This window comes from Crocodylus siamensis, chromosome 7, assembly GCF_052110815.1.
Source record: "Crocodylus siamensis isolate JL-2025a chromosome 7, ASM5211081v1, whole genome shotgun sequence".
Classification (NCBI taxonomy): domain Eukaryota; kingdom Metazoa; phylum Chordata; order Crocodylia; family Crocodylidae; genus Crocodylus; species Crocodylus siamensis.
In genome coordinates, this window is record NC_143401.1 from 92364142 (window position 1) to 92386112 (window position 21971).

A 21971-nucleotide genomic window follows, 5' to 3' on the forward strand; every position below is an offset into this window, starting at 1 on the left:
CAAAAGTAGGAAGGGCACAAGTGGGAGGGCAACAGGCAATTTCTAGACACTTGCCTCCTACCAAACTACAGATTCTCTTCTCCACTTAGCTCATTCACATTTTGGCTTGTAGCTTGCTAAACTCATTTCTGAAGGTAATGAGTTCAAAAGATTGCACGCAAGAGATATATGTTAAGCAACAAATTGCAAATTATTTCTCCATTTGTGATAATTGCAATTCATCTGCCCTACTCCCCAAGTAAGTTTTGTGCCCTTTTCATCTGAAGAAAGGAAATGCTAAAAACCACAGCATGTTACATGGATATCAACACAACAGGACACCTAGGTACTGTGAAGGACTCTGCAGAAGGGCTTCCACCACCTTGGCTGCTGTCTGTTAACACCATGTTTTATGACTTTCCCATGGAAACCTGCTGCAAACATACAAATGTTCTTGTTGCATTGGATTTTGAACAGAAATTCGTTTGTGAAAATTCACGAGGGCCACAGCCATTGCCAACCACCTAATGAAATTATAATGGCCTTCACTATATCCAACGCAGCAGAGACACGACACTTGCTCTCTCAGGGTGCAGCTGCTGTCACAGATTCTTCACATGCTCTTACTGAACTGAAGAGAGATGGACATGGTCATTTTTAAATCCTTTTTCCTGTAAGCAAGAGTCTGACTGAACAGTGAAATCAATGGCAAAATTATCAGCCAATCCATAGGACACTGAAGGCAATGACTTCTACCAGCTTTAATAGGCTTTGGGTTAACATCTGTATAGAGGAACTCCATATCAGAGTGTAGACAGGGACCCAGGTTGCATGCAACACTTCTACACTAATACATATTTGCAAAGAAAAAAAAAGAAGCTAAAACTAACAAAGCAAAGTTTGTTTTTATCACACAAATGCATAAGAGAGAAAAACTAGTCTCCTTACCTTAATTTTTCTCTCTCTCATAACGGAGGGCATCCACTGGTCTGCACATTACTCATGGATTAGATCTGTTCACTCCACCCAAAGGGAGGCAGAAAAATTCTACCCTGGAAGGAGACGTGGTATGATATTTCAGGAGGACTAATTTCTTTTTTCTTTTTTGTTTTGATTGTTAAGGGCATTATGTACCAGTGTGAAAATTTATATTATAAATGGGAAGCTCACTTCACTGTTGCAATGGAGCAATAGTGTCATTCCATAATCTCTTCTGACTCTCTTTAAAGAGCATCTCTTCTCTGAAGAAAGGCTTTTATGTAAAGATGGCACTTATTCAAGAGTTCAACCTCTTATGTGTACAGCAGAGCACTCTCTCTAATGTAGTGACTAAAGTATTTTCCTGATATTTGAACTCCTGTGACACTTCACAGGAAACAAACTCTTGGACAGCAAATTGGATTCCCTTCTTTCTGGCTCATCCAAATAATTTACTAACATTTTGCTCGTATTTACCTATAAGGTCACTGAAAAACAATGCAACGGTTAAGCTGATGATATATGCGACCTTTCACAGTGCTAGTGGTGATGTCTAAAAGATGGGAAAAATTCTGCTCGACTTTCTGATTTTGAAAGGCTGGAAATTAGAAGAGACCTTTTTAAAAAGAAAATTGAAATTGAGCACTTTTAAATACAGAATGCATGGATACACGCACAAGAAGTTAAACTTCCAGGTACCGATTTTTACAGTCATCCTTCACAATGCCTTGTCAGTACAAAGCAAGAAAAGAAAAAGAAAAGGCTTTTGTGTTGCATTTTCAGAATGAAGCAATTTAGTTTTCAACTATGAGAAATAACTTCTCTTTGCCAATACTCTTTAATTATTAAGGTTATTTTTGTCCATTTTACAACAGGAAGCTATGAGAGGAACCTCTTGTAGGTCCACACACATTTTTGCTTAATATTTAAAAGACAATGGTTAAAGCCGTGACAAACTGTAGCTACTGATTATTGAACTAATTTGGAAGGCAGGCCAATGCTCTCTTTTAAGATAGGACTCACAACAAAGTCAATATTGGGTTAGTTATGACACTTGTTGTTCTAATACTTTAATGGCCCATTGTTCACTGACGATTGCCTCAGCAAGATAAAACACTGAAAACCAGCATTTCCTGACAGGAAGTGAATTCCCACTGTGCATTACAGGCCATCAGCCAAGATCTCTGTTCACAGAAGGAGTGGCAATCTTCTTCTGTGATTGCAGAATGACAGAGAAATAATGGTTTCAGCTTATTAATAAGTATGTGGCTTGTGCATTCTGCAGATCAAGCTGTCACTGCATTGTATTGTGTGATTTATTGTTTAACAGTTTAAAAAAAAGTACCTCAATCTATGTGCATGCCCAATTATAATTATTCCTGGGACAGTCTGTACTGTATGTGAAATCCGACATTGAAAGATTAGGTTCAGACTCTCAGAACTTCTAAGATTCAGAGAAAATAATGTCTAAAATTGTTAAAATCCAATTATATGGTAACCTTTCTAAAGTGTAAACATATAAGACAATATCAAACTCCCTTCTTGAGTTACTCAAATTCAGTAACTTTTTTGGCTAATTTTATTTTTTGATCACATGCATTTCTACAGTAGCACAAGTGTTAAAATAGGTTACAGGTTTCCCTTGCTTTATGCGGTACATGCGTCCCTGGAAAACGGCACATAACTCAAATTCATATAAAGGGGACCCACTTTACAATGGAACAAATACGGATACGTTCCGAGACCTCGACTGTCCTGACTCCCAGGCCCATTTCTACCACTTTTACAAGACAATTTTGGTATTCACCAACAGCAGACAGTGCACACAAGCACAGGGAACAGGGCACTATCATAACAGGGATGGCAACAACAGAAACCAGTGTCGCAGACAATGAGCAAGGAGTGCAGCTCCACATAGGAGACTATATTTTGGTGCGCATCACTCCCACAGTGCACCACACAAAGCAGCTAACTGTGGGCTTCCACCACACCGATTGCATAAGAGTGAATTTACCTTGCATATAATGAACTTCTGGTATAAAAAGGGTCGTTGTATAAGAGCAAATTCGCAGATACAGAACCTGCATCAACCGAGGGAAACCTGTATACGAAACATACGCTACAGATAATAGGTACGTGCTCAGACATACAACTTAAAGACCTGGCATAGACAGGTAGACAAGCAAATTAATCCAACAGTGTATGCTAAGTTCAAAAGTCACTTGCTACACGTTTTCACTAGATCTACTCTTCCAATTAACAAGCGCACTAAAGATAATTAACATTCTGCTAGTAAGACTTCTTACTGTCTGTAATAATACAGTAATAATGAAAATGTGCTCTGTCTCCATCAAATCTACCAGAAACATTTTAAGAATCTGTTCTCCCATTGATATGCACACATGACTCCCATTATCCTTAATGAGAACAAGACGAGTGCATTCAATGGGAGAACAGTCTCCTGAGATTGCATAACTGAACGGAGGCATAATTGAGATGTAGCATAGAAAGCTACGGAGCACGACTTTTCTGCAAGGTAACAGAGGAATGACTTATTTTCCAGAATTTTCCCTGCCAAAGCTCTCCATCTGTGCTGCAGTTTAAAATCTCCTACCTTCGCGTAGTGAAAGTCTTTTTTTATTGTGGTGAAATTATGGATAATCCAACCAAATGCTGAACTACTTTGCCTTCATGGAGATTTATTTTTGGATATGGAAACACAACTGCAAACATGCATTAAAAAAACCCCCCAAAAACCCAAGTATTCTTTCAGTCTCTATTGATTCCTGGCATTCCATAATTCCTGGTCCTGTAACACCATGTAAATTTGTTGAGGGAACCGTAAATTCAAGTTCACCACTCGGGCTGCTTCCTCAGCACCAACCAGAAAACTCTAGTTCTAGTCAACTTCTGTCACTTTCAGTGCCCAACGAAGCGAGAAAATGGATTAGAGCGCTAGAATGTGGAAACAATGCAAAACAACTATGACAAAGCTGAGTACAGAATGAATGCCACTAAAAAAAAAGAAAATCAAAACAAAACCACACATTATTAAAAAAATATTTATTTCTAGATGTTGAAATAGAAGCTGTTTCTACAAATTTTTTAAAACATAATTCTTCATAAAGAAACTTTAAAATGTCAAATGTAGTTTTACAAGAAACTGCAGCATAGCAAGGAGCAGTTGCATGTTTTGGGCATCAGCAAATTCTAGAAATAAGGAAATAACATGTGTAATATGTCTTGCATCACTCCACACTATTATAGATGCACCAATAAAACTTAATGCACACAACACATTCCTATCATTTTACATCTGAACAAACATTGCATCTATACACAGAGTAATAAACATTCATGACAACACATGCTTTCCTATAAAATTTTACCCATTTTGATTTAATAATATAAAATACCAAGCTAAAGCAAAACGCATGCGACCCACGTTGCATTCTATTTTAGAGCTACAGGTTATGCAATTTTGATTTAATCCAGGACAGTCTGCCCATACACAGTTTAAAATACATCCTCTGTGTTTGATTTAATGCAGCTGAAATACATTTTATAGTGAGTTCCTGAAGTTGCCTACATCACATCAGGCTCAGAAAAAGATCCAGTTGTGATATAGCCACATTCATCTAAGCCACTGACATGTACTGCAAACCAGAAGCCTAATCCAGCTCCTACTGAAATTCAAGTTCCCACTGATTTACATGGGATCAAGAAAAGACTCCATGTTCCTAAGAGAAACACAGTTCACCAAGACAATTGAGGAAGTAAACAGAAGAAGAAAACTTGGATTAACTGAGTAGGGTGGAAAAACATCAGACGACAACAACGACGACGACGACGACAACAAAACCTCAACTCACCATTCACATCACATCACCGAAGTCTGGGAACAAAAAAAGTCTGAAGCAGAAAGGAATCAAAATATGCTTCAAGAAGAACTTTCTGCTGCATCCCTTCCCAACAGCTCTGTCAAATACATGCAGCAGCAACAGCACAAAGCATCTTTATGGTAGGAATAAAAGGCTCTTTACATGCGCCTTTTATTTTTTATTGAATGAACCCACTCTTACACAAAGTTCATGCCACGATGTCTCGAGCTTTAGCACTGCCAGACCATGAATGTGTCAGTGAACTGAATCATGCAAGTTACATACAGAGCAAATCTCAAGGATGTATTAACTGCGTTTGGCACTTATTCATTGGATCCAACCTATAAAAAAAAAAAAAAAAAATGGTCGATTAAGAAAATGTCTAATATACAAGCACTTCACGGTATTTTATAGTTTCATAGTTTCTAGGGTCAGAAGGGACCCGAGTAGATCATCTAGTCCAACCCCCCGCCAGGGCAGGAAACAATACTGGGGTCAAACAACCCCAGCAACATGTTCATCTAACCTCCTCTTAAAAACCCCCAGGGTAGGAGCCAGGACCACCTCTCTTGGAAGTTGGTTCCAGATCCTAGTCGCCCTGACCGTGAATTAGTGCTTCCTGATATCTAGCCTAAACCTTCCCTCTGCCAGCTTGTGACCTTATTCCTGGTCACTCCTGCCAGTGCACAGGGGGAACAGGGACTCCCCCAATGCCTGCTGATCCCCCCTGACTAGTTTATAACAGGCCACAAGATCCCCCCTCAGCCTTCTCTTGTGGAGGCTGAACAGGTTCAGGTCCCGCAGCCTCTCCTCATAGGCCCTGCCCTGCTGCCCTCTGATCATGTGAGCGGTCCTCCTCTGGACCCTCTCCATGCTGTCCACATCCCTCCTGCAGTGCGGCGCCCAGAACTGGATGCAGGACTCCAGCTGCGGCCTGACCAGTGCCGCATAGAGGGGGAGGATCACCTCCTTGGACCTGCTCGAGATGCATCTGTGGATGCATGACAAGGTGCGGCTGGCCTTCCTGACTGCCTCCCCACACTGCCGGCCCACGTTCATCTTGGAGTCGCCCATGTTCATCTTGGAGTCAATGACGACTCGAAGATCCTTTTCCGCCTCCGTGCTGACAAAAGGGGAGTTCCCTAACCTGTAGGTGTGGTGCCGGTTGTTCCTCCTGAGGTGCATCACTTTGCACTTGTCTGTGCCGAATCCCATCCTATTCACATCCGTCCACCCTTGTAGCCTGTCTAGGTCTGATTGCAGTCTGATGCTTCCTTCTAGTGTGCCCACATCCCCCCACATCTTAGTGTCATCAGCAAATTTAAACAGGGTGCTTTTTACCCCCTCGTCCAAATCGCTGATGAAGATGTTGAACAGTGCGGGCCCGAGGACCGAGCCCTGGGGGACCCCACTGCCCACGTCCTTCCAGGCTGAGAAGGACCCATCCACTACCTCCCTCTGGGTGCGGCCCTCCCGCCAGTTGGTGACCCATTTGACTGTGTGGGTGTCTACGCCACAGCCCCCCAGTTTCTTAATGAGAACGGGGTGAGAGACAGTGTTGAATGCCTTCTGGAAGTCCAGGAAGACGACGTCCACTGCTCCCCCTGCATCTAATGATCTGGTAATCTGATCAGAGAAGGCCACCAGGTTGGTCTGACAGGACCTGCCACTGATGAACCCGTGTTGGTTACCCCTAAGCATGCAGTCCCCAGCTGGCCCCTCCTGGATGTGTGCCAGCATAATTTTCCCAAACAGCTTGCCTAAGATTGAGGTAAGATTGACTGGCCTATAGTTTCTTGGGTCCTCCTTCCTCCCCTTTTTGAAGATGGGAACCATGCTGGCCCTCTTCCAGTCCTCTGGGACCACACCAGAGCACCACAAGTGCTCATAGAGCCGTGCCGGGGTCCTGCAATGACCTCGGCCAATTCCTTTAGTACTCCAGGGTGGAGATTGTCCGGGCCGGCTGACTTGAATACGTCCAGCCCCTCCAGAAGCCCCCTAACTAGTTCCACACTAACCTTTGGCCCAAGTGTGCCTCCCCTGGGGCCCGAGGGGGGCCCAGCAGGGAGGTGGCTGTTCTGGTCCCTACTTAAGAAGACAGAGGCAAAGAAGTCGTTAAACATGTTAGCTTTGTCATCTGGTGTGACGACCAAATTCCCCAATGCATCCTGCAAGGGCCCCACGTTACCTGGGACCCTTTTTTTTGCCCCCTATGTATTTAAAAAAGGACTTTGTATTTTGTGGTCAGTGTAAGGTTTTTAAATGTTCTGAAGTTTGAAGGCTTGAAAATCAAGCGTTTCACCACAACTACCTGAACAGTTCTCTGTGCAGTTTCAGTTACTTTCCTGCATAGAGAAACTGTGGTGGTTAATTAAGAAGGAAAGCCACAAACTCCTCCCAGATACAGAATTAATCCTGCATGTGGTTTACTGTTGCTATAGAACTGAAAATATATACAAACTGTTTCTCTCTCTATGGAAGTACATTGCACCAGACATCATATTGCTTAAAAAAAAAATTAAGCTGTAGTTTAAAACAGATAACATGTGATGTGGCCACTCCGAAGAAAACTTGGCCTAGAAATGACCTTTGTGATTTTTCAAGCTATTCAGTTTATGCAACAGAGCAAGGGTGGAGCACTTTCTGAAAAGAGAACCCACAACTCTCAAGCTGCAAAGAATGCAAATTCATACATGTGTAGCAAGTACCACCATCAAGCATTCATGTGAGCTACAGGACCATATTGCTGCAGCCTCTCCAGGACAAGAAATTCCCCATGCGATAAAATGGACTTACTGAATCCATTCTAGCAACATTTCGGGGCCGTACATTTTCCCGCATTTAAAACTTTTGCAATAAAATGGACTTACTGAATCCATTCCATCAGCTCTTAGGGGCAGTACATTTTCCCACATTTAAACTTCAAAGTCAGGCATGCTGGAAAGGAACTGGCATGAAAGCTTCTTAGAAACAGTTTAGATCCTAAGTTGAGTTTTAGCAGGTTTCATACACTCATTGTAAAGGAAATCACATATGATGTGTTTCACCTCTTTCATATCATTCTGTAGTGCTTTATGAGCACAGACTTGTTATTAGCCAGTACTACAGACCTATATGCCAGTAAGATAGCAAACAACATTTTCATTTATCAGAGTGACTGAACTACAAAAAACCCTCAGCTAAACTAACTAAAATTTCCAGCCTGGCTGACAAAGGTCATAAAAACCAGAAAACATAAAACAAGGCAAAGCTTTCTGGTAAAAGCATGCCGGCGCCCCCCTCCCACCCCTCCAACACATACCGTTCCAAAACAAATCACTTTTGTTTTAAGCAGAGATCTGCCCTTTATTTCCCAAACACCACCCACTCTTTCAAATAAACAAGTGATCTGATGTTGTGTAGGAATTTTAATTGTTTCCATAACTTTTACTACCTGCCAAAAAAGTCCTTAATATGACATATTTAGGACGGGGTGCACCAACGATACGCCCATTTAAAATCAAATAATTATGTACAGATACAGAAATCATGTCTTGTATAAGGGCTTTAACTTGTGTGTAGGTGATTCACTTTTTTGCAGTATCAGAAAACAGAAGTTTAAGAAAAAAAACTGTTCTCTTAGTTCATCAGTCCCGTCAACTCTTGTGATAGCAAATAGGGGTAAGGAAAATGCACTAATACTACTCTGAGCTTTCTTAATCTTACTGCAGTTCTCCAAAACCTTGAAAACATTTTGGTCCAAGTTCTGCCACATGTCCTCACATTAAGCAGCACCTTGCATAACAACATTACTAGCTTCATTTAGATCCCGGCTGTCCAGCTTCTGGACGTCTTGGGGCCACACACCACAGGAACCACAGACCCAGGAGTCGCATGCTGCATATGCCCCTTCTACAGCTTCCCCCTGCTCCATCTGCAGCATGGGCAGGCTGGTACCTCCCCTCTGCCCTCTTACAGCCATGTGGGTAGCCCCCATCTCTCACTCAGCACAAGCAGCCTGGCTTCTCTCTGCTATGCGCACTACCCACCTGCACTGAAGACAGCCCAGCTCCCTTCTTTGCTGCACATGCAGCTTAGGCACTCCAGCCCCTTCAAAGCCACTGGGACAGGAACAACCAAGAGGGCAGGAAGGGGTGGAAAAGAGTGGCAGCTGAGCAGGAACTCACAGGCTACTTGCCAGCCCTTCAGGGGTCACAAGCAGCCTGCCAGTTCAACTGACCTGATTTAAATCACCAGTGGGTATACTTTGTACTAAGGTGCTACGCGACACTACTGTGGAGGGTGGGAGCTGATTTTGAGTCCCTGGACCAGATCTTATTACCCCTATTAATGAACTTAGGTACCTAAGTGCCATCCTATTTCTCCATGGTTAAGTGCTGGAAACCTGGAAACTCAAAAGGCAAAATGTCCTCCCCCTTGGTACATTTTTTGTGACTTAGTTTTAAGGCTTAGATGATTCTGTGCTCCAAAACTAGATGAGCTAATGATTTTCAAGGAACTTGAGGATGAACCTAGATCGCACTTAGCCTCTACACAAGTGGACTATGAGCTGGTCCCATATATTTATAAAACTTAACATTATTCAGATATTTACTAAAATTGTTCTCTAATATAGCCATTAAAAAAAATAAAAATAAAACTCCTAATAGAAGCCCTAAGGACTTGTTATAGAAAAAAAAGGATATGCTAGTAAAACTTATTTTACTCAGAGAACAGGTACATCATACCCTAGGAAACCTTCACTAAATGCAGAGTAGGCCTAAAAAGCCCTCTACAACATGATCTCTTTTGTTAGACCAACTAAACAGTTGGAGAACAATATTTAAGCAAGCTTTCGGGTTCAAAAACCCTTCGTCAGGCTAAGGAAGTTTTCAGCAGTTGATGTGCGCTCTTCCTGGATGGAATGAAAAGTAAAAAAGCCAGAGGCTGGTCTGGTATGCATACAAGGAGTCAGTGGCTGATTGACTCCTCAGTCTACATGTTCACTGACTGCCTGTCTTGTATGCATACCAGACCAGCCTCTGGCTTTTTTACTTTTCATTCCATCCAGGAAGAGCGCACATCAACTGCTGAAAACTTCCTTAGCCTGACGAAGGGTTTTTGAACCCGAAAGCTTGCTTAAATATTGTTCTCCAACTGTTTAGTTGGTCTAACAAAAGAGATCAAATTCACCCAAAGAACCTTATCTGCCTATGTCCTTAGCCCAACACAGCTACAACCTACACCCCTCTACAGCATGATGAATTCCGATGGATTTATAAACACAATGGGAAAATTGTCTTCGGGATTTAGAGGATGGAAACTAGCAAAATATTATCTTTATCAGTACACCACAGATTTTTTTCCACTGATATTAATACTAAAATCAGCAAGTCACAGACCCTCTCACCTTCAATGTTTGGAAGCTGCTCTTGAATGCGTTTTTTGATTTGTGATGTGTTGAAGGAGGGCTGACAAACCTTTGCTCTGGCATGCAATGTTGCTGATAACATGTGGCTTTCCAATCCCATGATGGAAGTAAAAACCTCCTGACTACTCCCCTTAGGGCCAAAACATGACTATTTATTATACTGCCGTATATAGCACACGATCCATTAATGTTATTGCTTTAGAGTTACAGGTATAGGGGCAAGATTTTAGAAACTGACTTCTGATTTTGGAGACCTGTTGAAGTAGCCTCACTTGCACAATCTGAAAGTCAAGATCCCTTTCCAGGTTATTGGGTTGAACACCTAAAAGTCACTAGTGAAAATCCTGGCCAGAACGTCTGTACTGAATTTACATTTAATGCCACAGATTTTCAGAACACAGCAGAGAAAGTTTTATGCTGGTGTATGTGAATCCAAATGAATGTATACATTTTAATCATCTTAGATTGGCTACTGCTGAAAATGTCTGTTTTCCTCAAAATCTAAAAAAACCCTTGCCTTTCACAGCTGCAAAGGAAATGACAAGAGAAGAAAAACACAGTCAGTATATATCAGCAATTAATTCCATCCACAACTTCCCAGCTGTTTGCGCATGGAAGAATCGGCCTGTTTCCTTTAGGGGCTTTTGCCATTGAAAACTGATACCGCACTTTCAGAGACACAAGCTGTTTGTAACATGTTAGGAATGTGTGCTGGATCACAGAGTCAAAGAAGAAGAAATGAAATCCAGATCTGACTCTTTGTAGCTTGCCAGCATATTGTGTATCTACACTAAGAGGATAAACTTACCCCTCTTCTCCTCTCCCACTCCCCCAGGTAGGCATAGAAAAAACTACCAGCAAAGTTAGATTAAGGGTCTAGAACACACACCGTTATGACTGGCAAAGACGACATGCAAAATTCTCAAAAGTCCACATGTTCATGGCATATGAAATATGCCAAAATTTTATTGCTGCTTGCCAAACAGGTAGATTCCAGGACACCGCCTTAAAGTGGTTGAGTTTACTTTCACCACGGAAGTACGAGAGCAGATTCTCTTGGTTGAGCATACATAATGGGCCAACTTCTTGTCTCATTTATTCTTGAGATGCAACAGCTATAGACAAGGGCAGAATTTCATTCAGTATATTTAAGGTTATTATACAGAAATGTGTTCTTGTGGATTTCAAGGTAGGCACAACTTTAGTAGAGCATGGATCCCTTACTGGGTGCATTGCCACAAGACACTAATGCACAGTTGCTACTGCACATTTATTTAGTATTCGTATTAGCAAGTACTAAATAAATGTGCAATAAACAGAGTTACTCCGCAGTAGTATCGGTGAACACCTTTTAGATGATGCTACTGCGCAGCAGCTTAATACGGCGCAGCAGTGTATTAGGACTTCATGCTGTGACACGCTACTGCGCAGTCAGCGTCTCGAGTAAACGCGCACAGTGGGGGAAAACATGATTCTCCAGAGATGCAATGACTATATTAAATCATATATGTTTGCTCTTATCATTCAACTCAAAAATCACAGGACTAAAAGAGAGATCCTTTGGCTTTTACTAATAAAAAAACCCACTCACAGGCTATCCACTCTGTGGGCTAGCCACTAAAGCAGTACTTTCCAACCTTTTTTCTACCAGGACTCATTTGTAAAAAATCAATGGCCAGTCCCAACCCAGCATCCCTCACTCCCAACCTGCTGCTCCCCAACCCCACAGTGTGTGGGGCAGGGGTGGGTGTGGGGAGGCATGGGGGGCCCCAAGCAACCCCTTGCAGCCTGGAACTCTGCCAGTCTGCAAGGAAAAGGCCATGGTTTCCTACGTTTTTCTCCTTTAAAGGAGAATCCATTTTTAAAGTTTGTTGATCCGGTTTTAGAAGTTTATTCATGACCCTTTCATATATTTTTGCAACCTATTTTTGGGTGGCAACCCACACGTTCAGAAACACTGCACAAGAGGGCAACTTCATATAAGCACATACTAATTCCTACCATATTACTTTAGTACTGATAAAAAGCCATACAACAAGCTGTTGCCAGTAAAAAAACAAACCAGATTTCCTTAAGCTGTACATGCCCCTGACCTCAATGACCATTTGGAAACTGCAGCTAGTGCAGAATAAACTCACACGATTTCTGATGGGTATGGGTCACTGGAGCAGCAAGTCTAGTTCTCCAGAGCCTGCACTGGCTTACAATAGCTTTCTGGGTACAATACAAGGTGCTGCTCTTGACCTTCAAGGCCCTAAACAGTATAGGCCCTATATATCTAAGGGGCCACTTCTCCTTTATGCCCCACTACAATCTTGAACGTCAGCCCAGAGCAAATGGCCTGTTAATACAAATCAGCGCGCCAAGCTTCATTGGTGAAAACACATGGGAGATCATTCTCAGCAGTCATTCCTCAGCTTTGGAACTCCTGCCCCATCTTGAGGCCTGCCAGAACCCAAATCTGGACATCTTCCGGAAGCGCTGTGAGACTTTCTATCTGGGCAGGTGTTTGGCAAGCGAGGCTAAGCTGAGATATTGTTTAGGAAGTTCTGAATTTATATTTTATTTTGAAATTTCACTAGCTATTCTGTGTTCTGGCTCTTATGGCAAGACACCCACTGTCTTTGTTTGGAAGGGTGGCAAATAAATAATTTTGTTTGACAATTTCAAAGTGCAACTCTTAGCAGTAAGAAATACATTGCAGAAATCTTCATAAGTTGAAAAACAAGAGTCCTTCTGTAAAGTATCATCTTATAGGCTGACTGGAATCATAGCTAGTTAACTAAGGTAGCTAAACTAAACCTTCATGCTCCAGTGAGTCCTGAGAATCTTAATATATGTTACAAGTGGCTGCCACCGACCTCATGACTCACCTTGAAGAAAGTTTATTACCATCATTTATACCTGGCTGAACTAATTGCAAAGATGAACACTGTTAGAAATGTTATAGAATAAAGTACTGTGTCTGTAACATAATGAAACAAACATGAAATAACCCTATTTACTCTTTTAGGTAATATAACGTATTCCATAAAATATCACTTATTTATGGATTTTTTACATACATACTGTAATATATATAAACCACATATATATGCATACACATAGGAAACTTCAAAACTACATGAACTTCCAAGGATTTAGTTTCCCAGAGGATTTATATATCAGTGCCCATGACTGATTGGAAACGGGTATTAATTGTTTAAATCACCTTCCTTCTTTATCCCATTTAAGTAGGGTGACCATATGTCCCATTTTAACTGGGACAGTCCTGATTTCAGAGACTGGTCCTGGTTGGCTACTGGGAATTATAATGGGCACCTTGAAAATGCACGGGTGCGGGGCGCAGTCTGATCAGGAGTCAAAGCAGCATGGAGTGCCTTGCAGCCAGCACACAGCACTGCCCCACCGACTCGTGAGAGCGTGGGGGAGATGCGGGGGCAATGTCCCAGATTTCCCAGATGATGTCCTGATTTCCATATGGTCAGCCTGCTTTTAAGCCAAAAGAGTCAAAAAAAATACCAGGGTGAATTAAACCAATGCAGATTGTATCAAAAGGCCTGAATAACTTTATCTAGAAAACTACTTATAAATAGCCCCATAGTCAAAGGGAGGCATAGTCAACACCTACAACAATGCTCTTTTCTACCTCTATGTTTTCATTTACTAAACCCATTTAGACAAGCTCCTTTGGGAATGAATTCTATGTTCAGTGTCCGGCTCACAGAGTTTTTGGAAAGGTCCAACAAAATCATGGCCATTTTCAAGTTATGTAATATTTAGAATATTAGATTAAAAACATATTTTAAAAAATCATGTTCCTCTGCAAATGACCAATCAGGAAGATGGCACACACCTAACTCTCCAGAGGTAGTAAAAATTGCACTGACTGGTTGACCAAGTCAAAAAAAAAAAAAAATGTAAGAAATTGGGTTACGAGTTCTCTGCATGGGAACTTTGTAATTCAAACAAACATTACTATATTGATCAGGAATGCCAAATGGCAATGTTTCAGTTTCATAGTTGGTCGGGTTGGAAGGGACCTCAGCAGATCATCAAGCTCGACCCCCTGCCATGGCAGGAAAGGATGCTGGGGTCAAACGAGGCCTGCATTGGAGAGGTCAACCAGCGCTTATGCAGTTGGTGCCGCCAGGCAGGCCTTGGGTTTCTAGATAATGACCCATGTTTTCGGGCGGGGGACTTGCTGGGGTGGGATGGGCTTCACCTCTCTCCTAAAGGCAAGGGTGTCTTCTCTTCCAGGTTGGCTGATCTCATATGGCGAGCTTTAAACTAGCCTCGCCGGGGCAGGAAGCCGCAGGAAGACGAGGAGACACCACCCGAGCAAGACAGGTGACAAATGCTAGGAGTGCCCAGGTAAGAAACAGGGGTCCAGACAGTCTCCCAATCGGGGGGTGGAACACGCAGCTAGGCAAGGCCTTAAATGCCTATATACCAATGCTCATAGTATGGGGAACAAACAGGAGGAACTCGCCCTCAGAATAGCCAGTTCAGACCCAGATATTATAGGGCTTACAGAAATGTGGTGGGATTCATCCCACAACTGGGCAGTTAGCATTAGGGGTATAGGCTTTACAGGTGGGATAAAGAAGGAAGGAAAGGCGGGGGTGTGGCGCTCTATGTCAAGGAACAATACACATCCTCTGCCAGTAGAATGGGGTCAGAGGAGGGGCAAGCTGAAGTGCTCTGGGTCAAGATACAAGGGGGTCGTGGGGAGAGGGATCTAACAGTGGAGGTCTACTACAGAGCCCCCCAACCAAGGGGAGGAGCTGGACCGGGAATTTTCAGGCCAGCTTGCAGAGGCACTTAAGGCAAGGGATGCAGTTGTCATGGGTGATTTAAAATTACCCGGACATCTGCTGGGAGGAACAGTCAGCCAGGTCGGACCATTCCCGGAGGTTTCTGGCCGAGATACAGGACCTCCACTTAATTCAGGAGGTGCACAGTCCCACCAGAGGAAATGCCCTGTTGGACCTGGCCCTGGCCACAGGCAATGACCTGGTAAGGAGCGTCCAGCTTCTTGATCACCTGGGTGAAAGCAATCATTGCTTGCTGGAATTCACCATCCAGTGCAGGGTGTCAAGGGCCTGCAGCAAGGCGGTAGCCCTAGACTTCAAGAGGGCCAACTTCAACAAATTGAGATTAGTGGGAGAGGTGCTGGGGTTCTCGCGGGCAGGGGAACTCAGTGCCCAAGATGAGTGGTCGTTCCTTAAGAAGACGATATTCAGGGCCCAAGGGGTGACCATCCCAACAAGAGGCAAGGGGGGCAGGAGTGCCCAAAAGACCCCCCTGGCTCACCAAGGGCATCCGGGAATGCCTGATTGCCAAAAAGGCGGCGTACACCCAGTGGAAGTGGGGTGCTACCTCCAAAGAGGAGTATACCTCCTCTCCTCGGGCCTGTAGGGGGACTGTCAGGAAAGCTAAGGCGGGCATTGATCTTGGATGCTAGCCCTAGCTCCAAGGTAATAACAAGTCCTTTTTCAAATATATAAGGAGGATGAAGAAAGCACCAGGAAATGTGGGGCCCCTGCAAGATACGCTGGGCAATCTGGAGGTTGCGCCAGAGGAGAAAGCAGACCTCGTTAACCAATTCTTCACCTCCGTTTTCTTGGGCAGGGACCGGGACTTCCCCACCGTGATGCAAGACAGACTCGAGGGGAATGCCTCCAGACCTCAGGCTGGGGAGGACCGGGTTAGAGAGCTTCTGGTGAGGCTGGACGTGTTCAGATCAGCAGGTCCAGATGCTCTCCACCCCAGGGTGTTGAGGGAGCTAGCAGGGGTTATTGCAGGGCCCTTGGCATGGCTTTACGAGCGCTCGTGGTGCTCGGGCCAGGTGCCAGATGACTGGAAGATAGCCAACGTGGTCCCCATCTTTAAAAAAAGGGAGGAGGGAGGACCCGGGCAACTATAGGCCCATCAGTCTTACCTCAATCCTAGGGAAACTCTTTGAGAAGATCATCAAGGAGCACATCTGCGATGGACCGGCTTCAGGGATGATGCTCAAGGGCAACCAGCATGGTTTCATTAGGGGCAGGTCATGTCAGACCAACCTGATTGCCTTTTACAATCAGGTCACAAAAGCAACGGATGCAGGTGTCACCGTGGACGTAGTCTTTCTGGACTTCAGCAAGGCCTTTGACACTGTCTCCCACCCCATCCTCATTAAAAAACTAGGCGACTGTGGCATTGATGCCTACAGTCAGATGGGTTGCAGATCGGCTGAAGGGTCGCACTCGGAGGGTGGTGGTTGACAGGTCATATTCCACCTGGGGGGGAGTGGGTAGCAGAGTCCCCCAGGGCTCGGTCCTTGGGCCTGCACTGTTCAATTTCTTAATCAGTGATTTGAATGACTGGGTAAAAAGCAACCTGTTTAAATTCGCTGATGATACGAAAATTTGGGGTGAGGTGAGCACGCTAGTAGGGAGGGAAAGACTGCAGCAAGACTTGGATAGGTTACAGGGGTGGGCTAACAAAAGCAGGATGCGTTTCAATACTGACAAGTGCAGGGTGCTGCACGTGGGCAGTAGTAACCAGCAGCACATTTATAAGATGGGAAACTCCCTTCTTGAGAGCACGGAGGCAGAAAGGGATCTTGGAGTCATTACTGAGTCCAAGATGAACATGGGCCGACAATGCGAGGTCACAGTTGGCAGGGCTAGCCGGACCTTGTTGTGCATCCACAGGTGCATCTCAAGCAGGTCCAAGGAGGTGATCCTCCCCCTCTATGCGGCACTGGTCAGGCCGCAGCTGGAGTCCTGCGTCCAGTTCTGGGCGCCGCACTTCAGGAGGGATGTGGACAACATGGAGAGGGTCCAGAGGAGGCCACCCGCATGATCCGGGGACAACAGAGCAGACCCTACAATGAGAGACTGCGGGACCTGAACCTGTTCAGCCTTCACAAGAGAAGGCTGAGGGGGGACCTGGTGACCGTCTATAAACTCACTAGGGGGGGACCAGAAGGGTTTGGGAGAGACGTTGTTTCCCCTCGCGCCCCCTGGCATAACAAGGAATAACGGCCACAAGTTGTTGGAGAGGAGGTTTAGATTAGACATCCGAAGCCACTACTTCACAGTCAGGGCGGCTAGGGTCTGGAACCAACTTCCAAGTGAAGTGGTGCTGGCTCCTACCCTGGGGGTCTTTAAGAAGAGGTTTGATGCCTACCTGGCTAGTCATCTGAGCCCAGTTTTTTGTCCTGCTCAGGTGGGGGGGGGGGGGGGGGGGGGTCGGACTTGAAGATCTACAAGGTTCCTTCCGACCCTACTGCTATGATTCTATGACCCCGGCAAGGTGATTATCTAGCCTCCTTTTGAAGACCCCCCAGGGTAGGAGCAAGCACCGCTTCTCTTGGAAATTGGTTCCAGATCCTAGCCACCCTGACAGTGAAGTAGCGCCTCCTGATGCCTAGCCTGAACTTACTCTCCGTTAACTTCTGACCATTAGTCCTTGTTACTCCTGGTACTACTTGGAAGAACAGGGACTCTCCCGTTCCCCGCTGGTTCCCCCTGGCAAGTTTGTAGATGGCCGCCAGATCCCCTCTCAGCCTTCTCTTGTGGATGCTGAACAGGTTCAGGTCCCACAGCCTCCCCTCCTAGGGCCTGCCCTGCTGCCCCTTGTTTATGCGGGTGGCCTTCCTTTGGACCCTCTCAACGCTGTCCACACCCCTCCTAAAGTGCAGCGCCCAGAACTGGATGCAGTATTCCAACTGCGGCCTGACGGTTGCATAAAGGGGAGGACCACCTCCTTGGACCTGCTCGTGATGCATTTGTGGATGCATGACAAGGTGCGGTTAGCCTTACTGACCATGTCCTCACATTGGCAGCCTGATGATGACTCCAAGATCCTTTTCTGCCTCTGTGCTGACAAGAAGGGAGTTCCCCAGCCTGTAGGTATGGTGCTGGTTCTTCCTCCCCAGGTGCAGCACCTTGCACTTGTCAGTGTTGAAGCCCATCCTGTTTTCATCCGCCCACCCCTGTAACCTGTCCAGATCCAGTTGTAACCTGTCCCTCCCTTCTGGCGTGCCCACCTCTCCCCATACCTCAGTGTCGTCCGCAAATTTGAACAGCGTGCTTTTCACCCAGTTCGTCCAAATTGCTGATGAATGGGGTGAGAGAGAGTGTCAAAGGCTTTCCGAAAGTCCAGAAAGACTACGTCTAACGTGACACCTGCATCTAAGGATTTTGTGACCTGGTCATAGAAGGCCACCACATTGGTCTGACAGGACCTGCCCCTAATGAACCTATGTTGGTTGCCCCTGAGCATAATCTCCCCGCTGGTTCCTCGCAGATGTGCTCCTGGATAATTCTCTCAAAGAGCTTCCCCAGGACCAAGGTAAGACTAACAGGCTTATAGTTTCCCGGGTCCTCCTTCCTCCCCTTTTTGAAAATGGAGACCACGCTGGACCTTTTCCAGGCCTCTGGCACCTGGCCAGAGCACCATGAGTACTCGTAAAGCCATGCCAGGGGCCCTGCAATGACCTCTGCCAATTCCCTCAGCACCCTGGGAAAGAGATCGTCTGGACCTGCTGGATTTGAACGTGTCCAGCCCCACCAGAAGTTCCCTGACTAGGACACGAGGCCTGGCAGTGCCTCTCCTGATCAGTTCAGAATCCCAGTGGGGGGCGCGGAGATGTCCCAGTCCCTGCTCAGAAAAATGAAGGCAAATAATTTGTTAAAGAGGTCAGCCTTTTCGTCTGGTGCAACTACCAGATTGCCAGGTGTGTCCTGCATAAATGGTGACAACAAGTGAATTACATCACTCATGCCAACCACGTTACCCAGTGCTTTCTTTTTACTCCCTACGTATTCAAAAAAGGACTTCTTGTTATCTTTGATCCTGGTCGTTAGTCCTAGTTCTGTCTCTGCCTTAGCCTTCCTAACGGCCCTCATACAGTCTGGAGCAATGGAGGTATAATCCTCCTTGGTGATAGCCCCTCCCTTCCATTGGGTGTATGCCTGAATGCCTATGGTGAGCCATGGGGGCTTTTGAGCACTCCTGCCCCCTTTGACTTGTGTTGGGACCGTCACCCTTTGGGCTCGGAGGATCGCCTCCTTGAGGAACAACCACTTGTCTTGGCCTCCCAACTCCCCTACCCTCCAGGACATCAGCGCCTCCCCGACTAATCTCCTTAGCTCATTGAAATCGGCCCTTCTGAAGTCAAGCATGATGAATTCCAGCAGGCGATGATCGCTAATCGCCCAGACAGTTAAGAACCTGCAGTCCCCTCACTAGGTCATCACCCGTGGCCAGGACCAGGTCCAGCAAAGCATTTCCCCTGCTGGGACTGTGCACCTCCTGGGTAAGGTGGAGGTCCTGTATCTCAGCTAGGAACCTACGTGAGCGGTCAGACCTGACTGACAACTCCTTCTAGCAGATGTCCAGGTAGTTTAGGTCACCCACGATGGATAAAAACAGAATAAACACTGAGGACAAGCTTGCATATGGACATCTTTAAAAAAAAATTATCAGCAAGACAAACCTTATAAGAATTAATACACTCTTAAACCTTTTTAGGTGTCTGAGATATTGCAATAACTTAGGAAAAATGACAGCAATGGAGCTACCCACTCCAGAGACAAACATATCTTTGAGAATTGAGAAGCTGCCCCTTTGTATTATGTTCTGAGAGGAGGACATAATATATTGCATTAATAGACAATTTAATAATAAAAAATATATAATGCAGGCCTAAAAGGCAGAGATGAGAGGTTGACACTTCATCAGATTTGTATTTCTTTTGAGTGGAGCGCTTGATTTCTCAACCTTAACATTACTTTAATGGTTATTTTATTAAAATTGCACATAAAAATGTGACTGTGGGTAGAAGAGTATAAACACTTCATGGCAATGAGTTAAAATTAGCCAGGCGTTAAATAATTCAATGGAACAATCAGAAATTATGCCTGCCTTACTGAGTAACCCCTGGTGGCCTCTCCCTTTTTTCTCACTTTAGCAGAAATTCTTTGCTGTACAGAGAGCCTGTCCAAGGCCAACACAGCACTTGGATATCTATTTTGAGACTTTAATAGTGCATAGGCCAAAAAAGAATGTCACTCCACCAACTATAACCAACTCTCTACTTGCTGCATCACACCTGAATTTAGATTATAAATACAAAGAAGTCAAGAAGCGCTACATTTATCTCTGGGAGACAATTTGCATACCTCTGAGTACTCAAAAAGGAATTTGGAAAGGCTACACTTTTCATAAATGGTGACAACAAGTGAATTACATCACCCATGCCAAACAATTGCCAATACAAATGAATGAGCTATCCACACTGTGCACTGAAGTGATTTAACAGCATTGAAATGTGTGAGCTGTTTGACTGTGCCCAAAAATACCAATATGCAACAGTTAAGGACAAAGAATGAGTAACCGGACAGAATCCAACTGAAACTGCAGGAAGATCTAAGTGGGCAGCTTGTTATATGCTATTTTATACTACCCAATTACTACCCATAAGAGCACCTAATTACTGAAAGGCAGAGGAACTTAAAATTTTGCATAAAGTTAATCTCATGAAGTAGGACCCCTAGTGCAAGGGTATTACAAAAAATAAAATAAACATTAAGTATATACAGCTATACAAACACTGCAGTAACAGAGTTAAGTAAAAAAAAAAAAGGGGGGTTTACAAAAATACTAATTCAAAGGCTGACACTGTGTCTAATCTTACATGCAGAAACCCTGGGGGGCTTTGGATCCATGTTTTACTGTTGACTGTGACCAAAAACTGAAAATCTAGCTGGTTAGAAAAACACGTTCTCTAAAGGGTCTCGTATTCCTACATGACAACAATAACAAACAACAGAAAATCAAAGAGGAAGTCAGAACGTTTACACAGCTCATGCACACTTGTGGGCCTCAATTTCGTATTAAATGTCCCTTTATTATACTCTCCTACACCATGTAAGGAAATAAGAGGTACTGTAATATGGCTTTAATTATTTTTTACATAAATATTAAAATAAAAAGGGTTAGCAAAACCTGTTCGAGCATAGCTATTTTTATCATCAGCTGCATCATAACTAGGTGGTGGCCTATATGATTCATTAAAAATATTAACTTAGTTACATATTCATGAGATGATAGCGGAGGTAGAAGAGCTTCAGACTATGGTGAGCAGACTAACAGTATTAATCTACAAACATATTTGCTTCAATAGAGCAAATTACACAGCTTCAAGTATACAAAACCCATATGCAGTGGCCAATATCTAAAGGCATCTACTGTATTACTCCACAAAACCTAGGGGATGAATTTGGGCCAATATTTTTTTTTCTTTAGGTAAAGACTTGACTTTCTGAGACAATCCATCTCTTCTCTAGCCCTCCCTTATTTTATAGCTACTTTACACTGTGTTATACAGCTGCTGGAAGTAAGGATTGACCTTCTATTCAGTATTTATTTACACAGCATCTTTCCTCAAAAGATCAAACTATTGCAGTCCAACAAGGTTATATGAGGTTTTTCCCCCCAGTTACTTATCTTTATAAAACAGGCAGAATTCATCAGCTGTTTCAATGAAATCTCAATTCTGGCTGTTTACAAAGATAGTTAAGTGGAAAAAAAACCCCTCTCAACACACTGCATTATTGATTGTACAACAGTTTGATCTTTTGAAGGACGATGCTCTACAACAATACACAAAACTGGATGATAGAGAGCCAGCTCACTTTCATCAGCTGTTTTCTTCCTCATTGCAG

At 44.2% G+C, this 21971-nt stretch overlaps 1 protein-coding gene across 15 annotated transcripts in view; it reads right to left on the reverse strand.

Annotated features, from left to right (window-relative positions):
• Positions 1 to 21971, reverse strand: part of ADD3 (adducin 3) — a 157721-nt gene that overhangs the window by 58330 nt on the left and 77420 nt on the right. For 4 of the 15 annotated variants that reach the window (XM_090056960.1, XM_090056954.1, XM_090056955.1 and 1 more), the window contains one exon: positions 928 to 1031. The exons of 9 other annotated variants lie outside the window; for them this stretch is intronic. The gene's annotated coding sequence lies outside the window, so the exon portion shown is untranslated. Of the gene's footprint in view, positions 1 to 927; positions 1032 to 4829; positions 5009 to 5039; positions 5180 to 21971 lie in introns of those variants that run through there. 2 more of the 15 variants (XM_090056963.1, XM_090056964.1) reach the window with 2 other exon arrangements.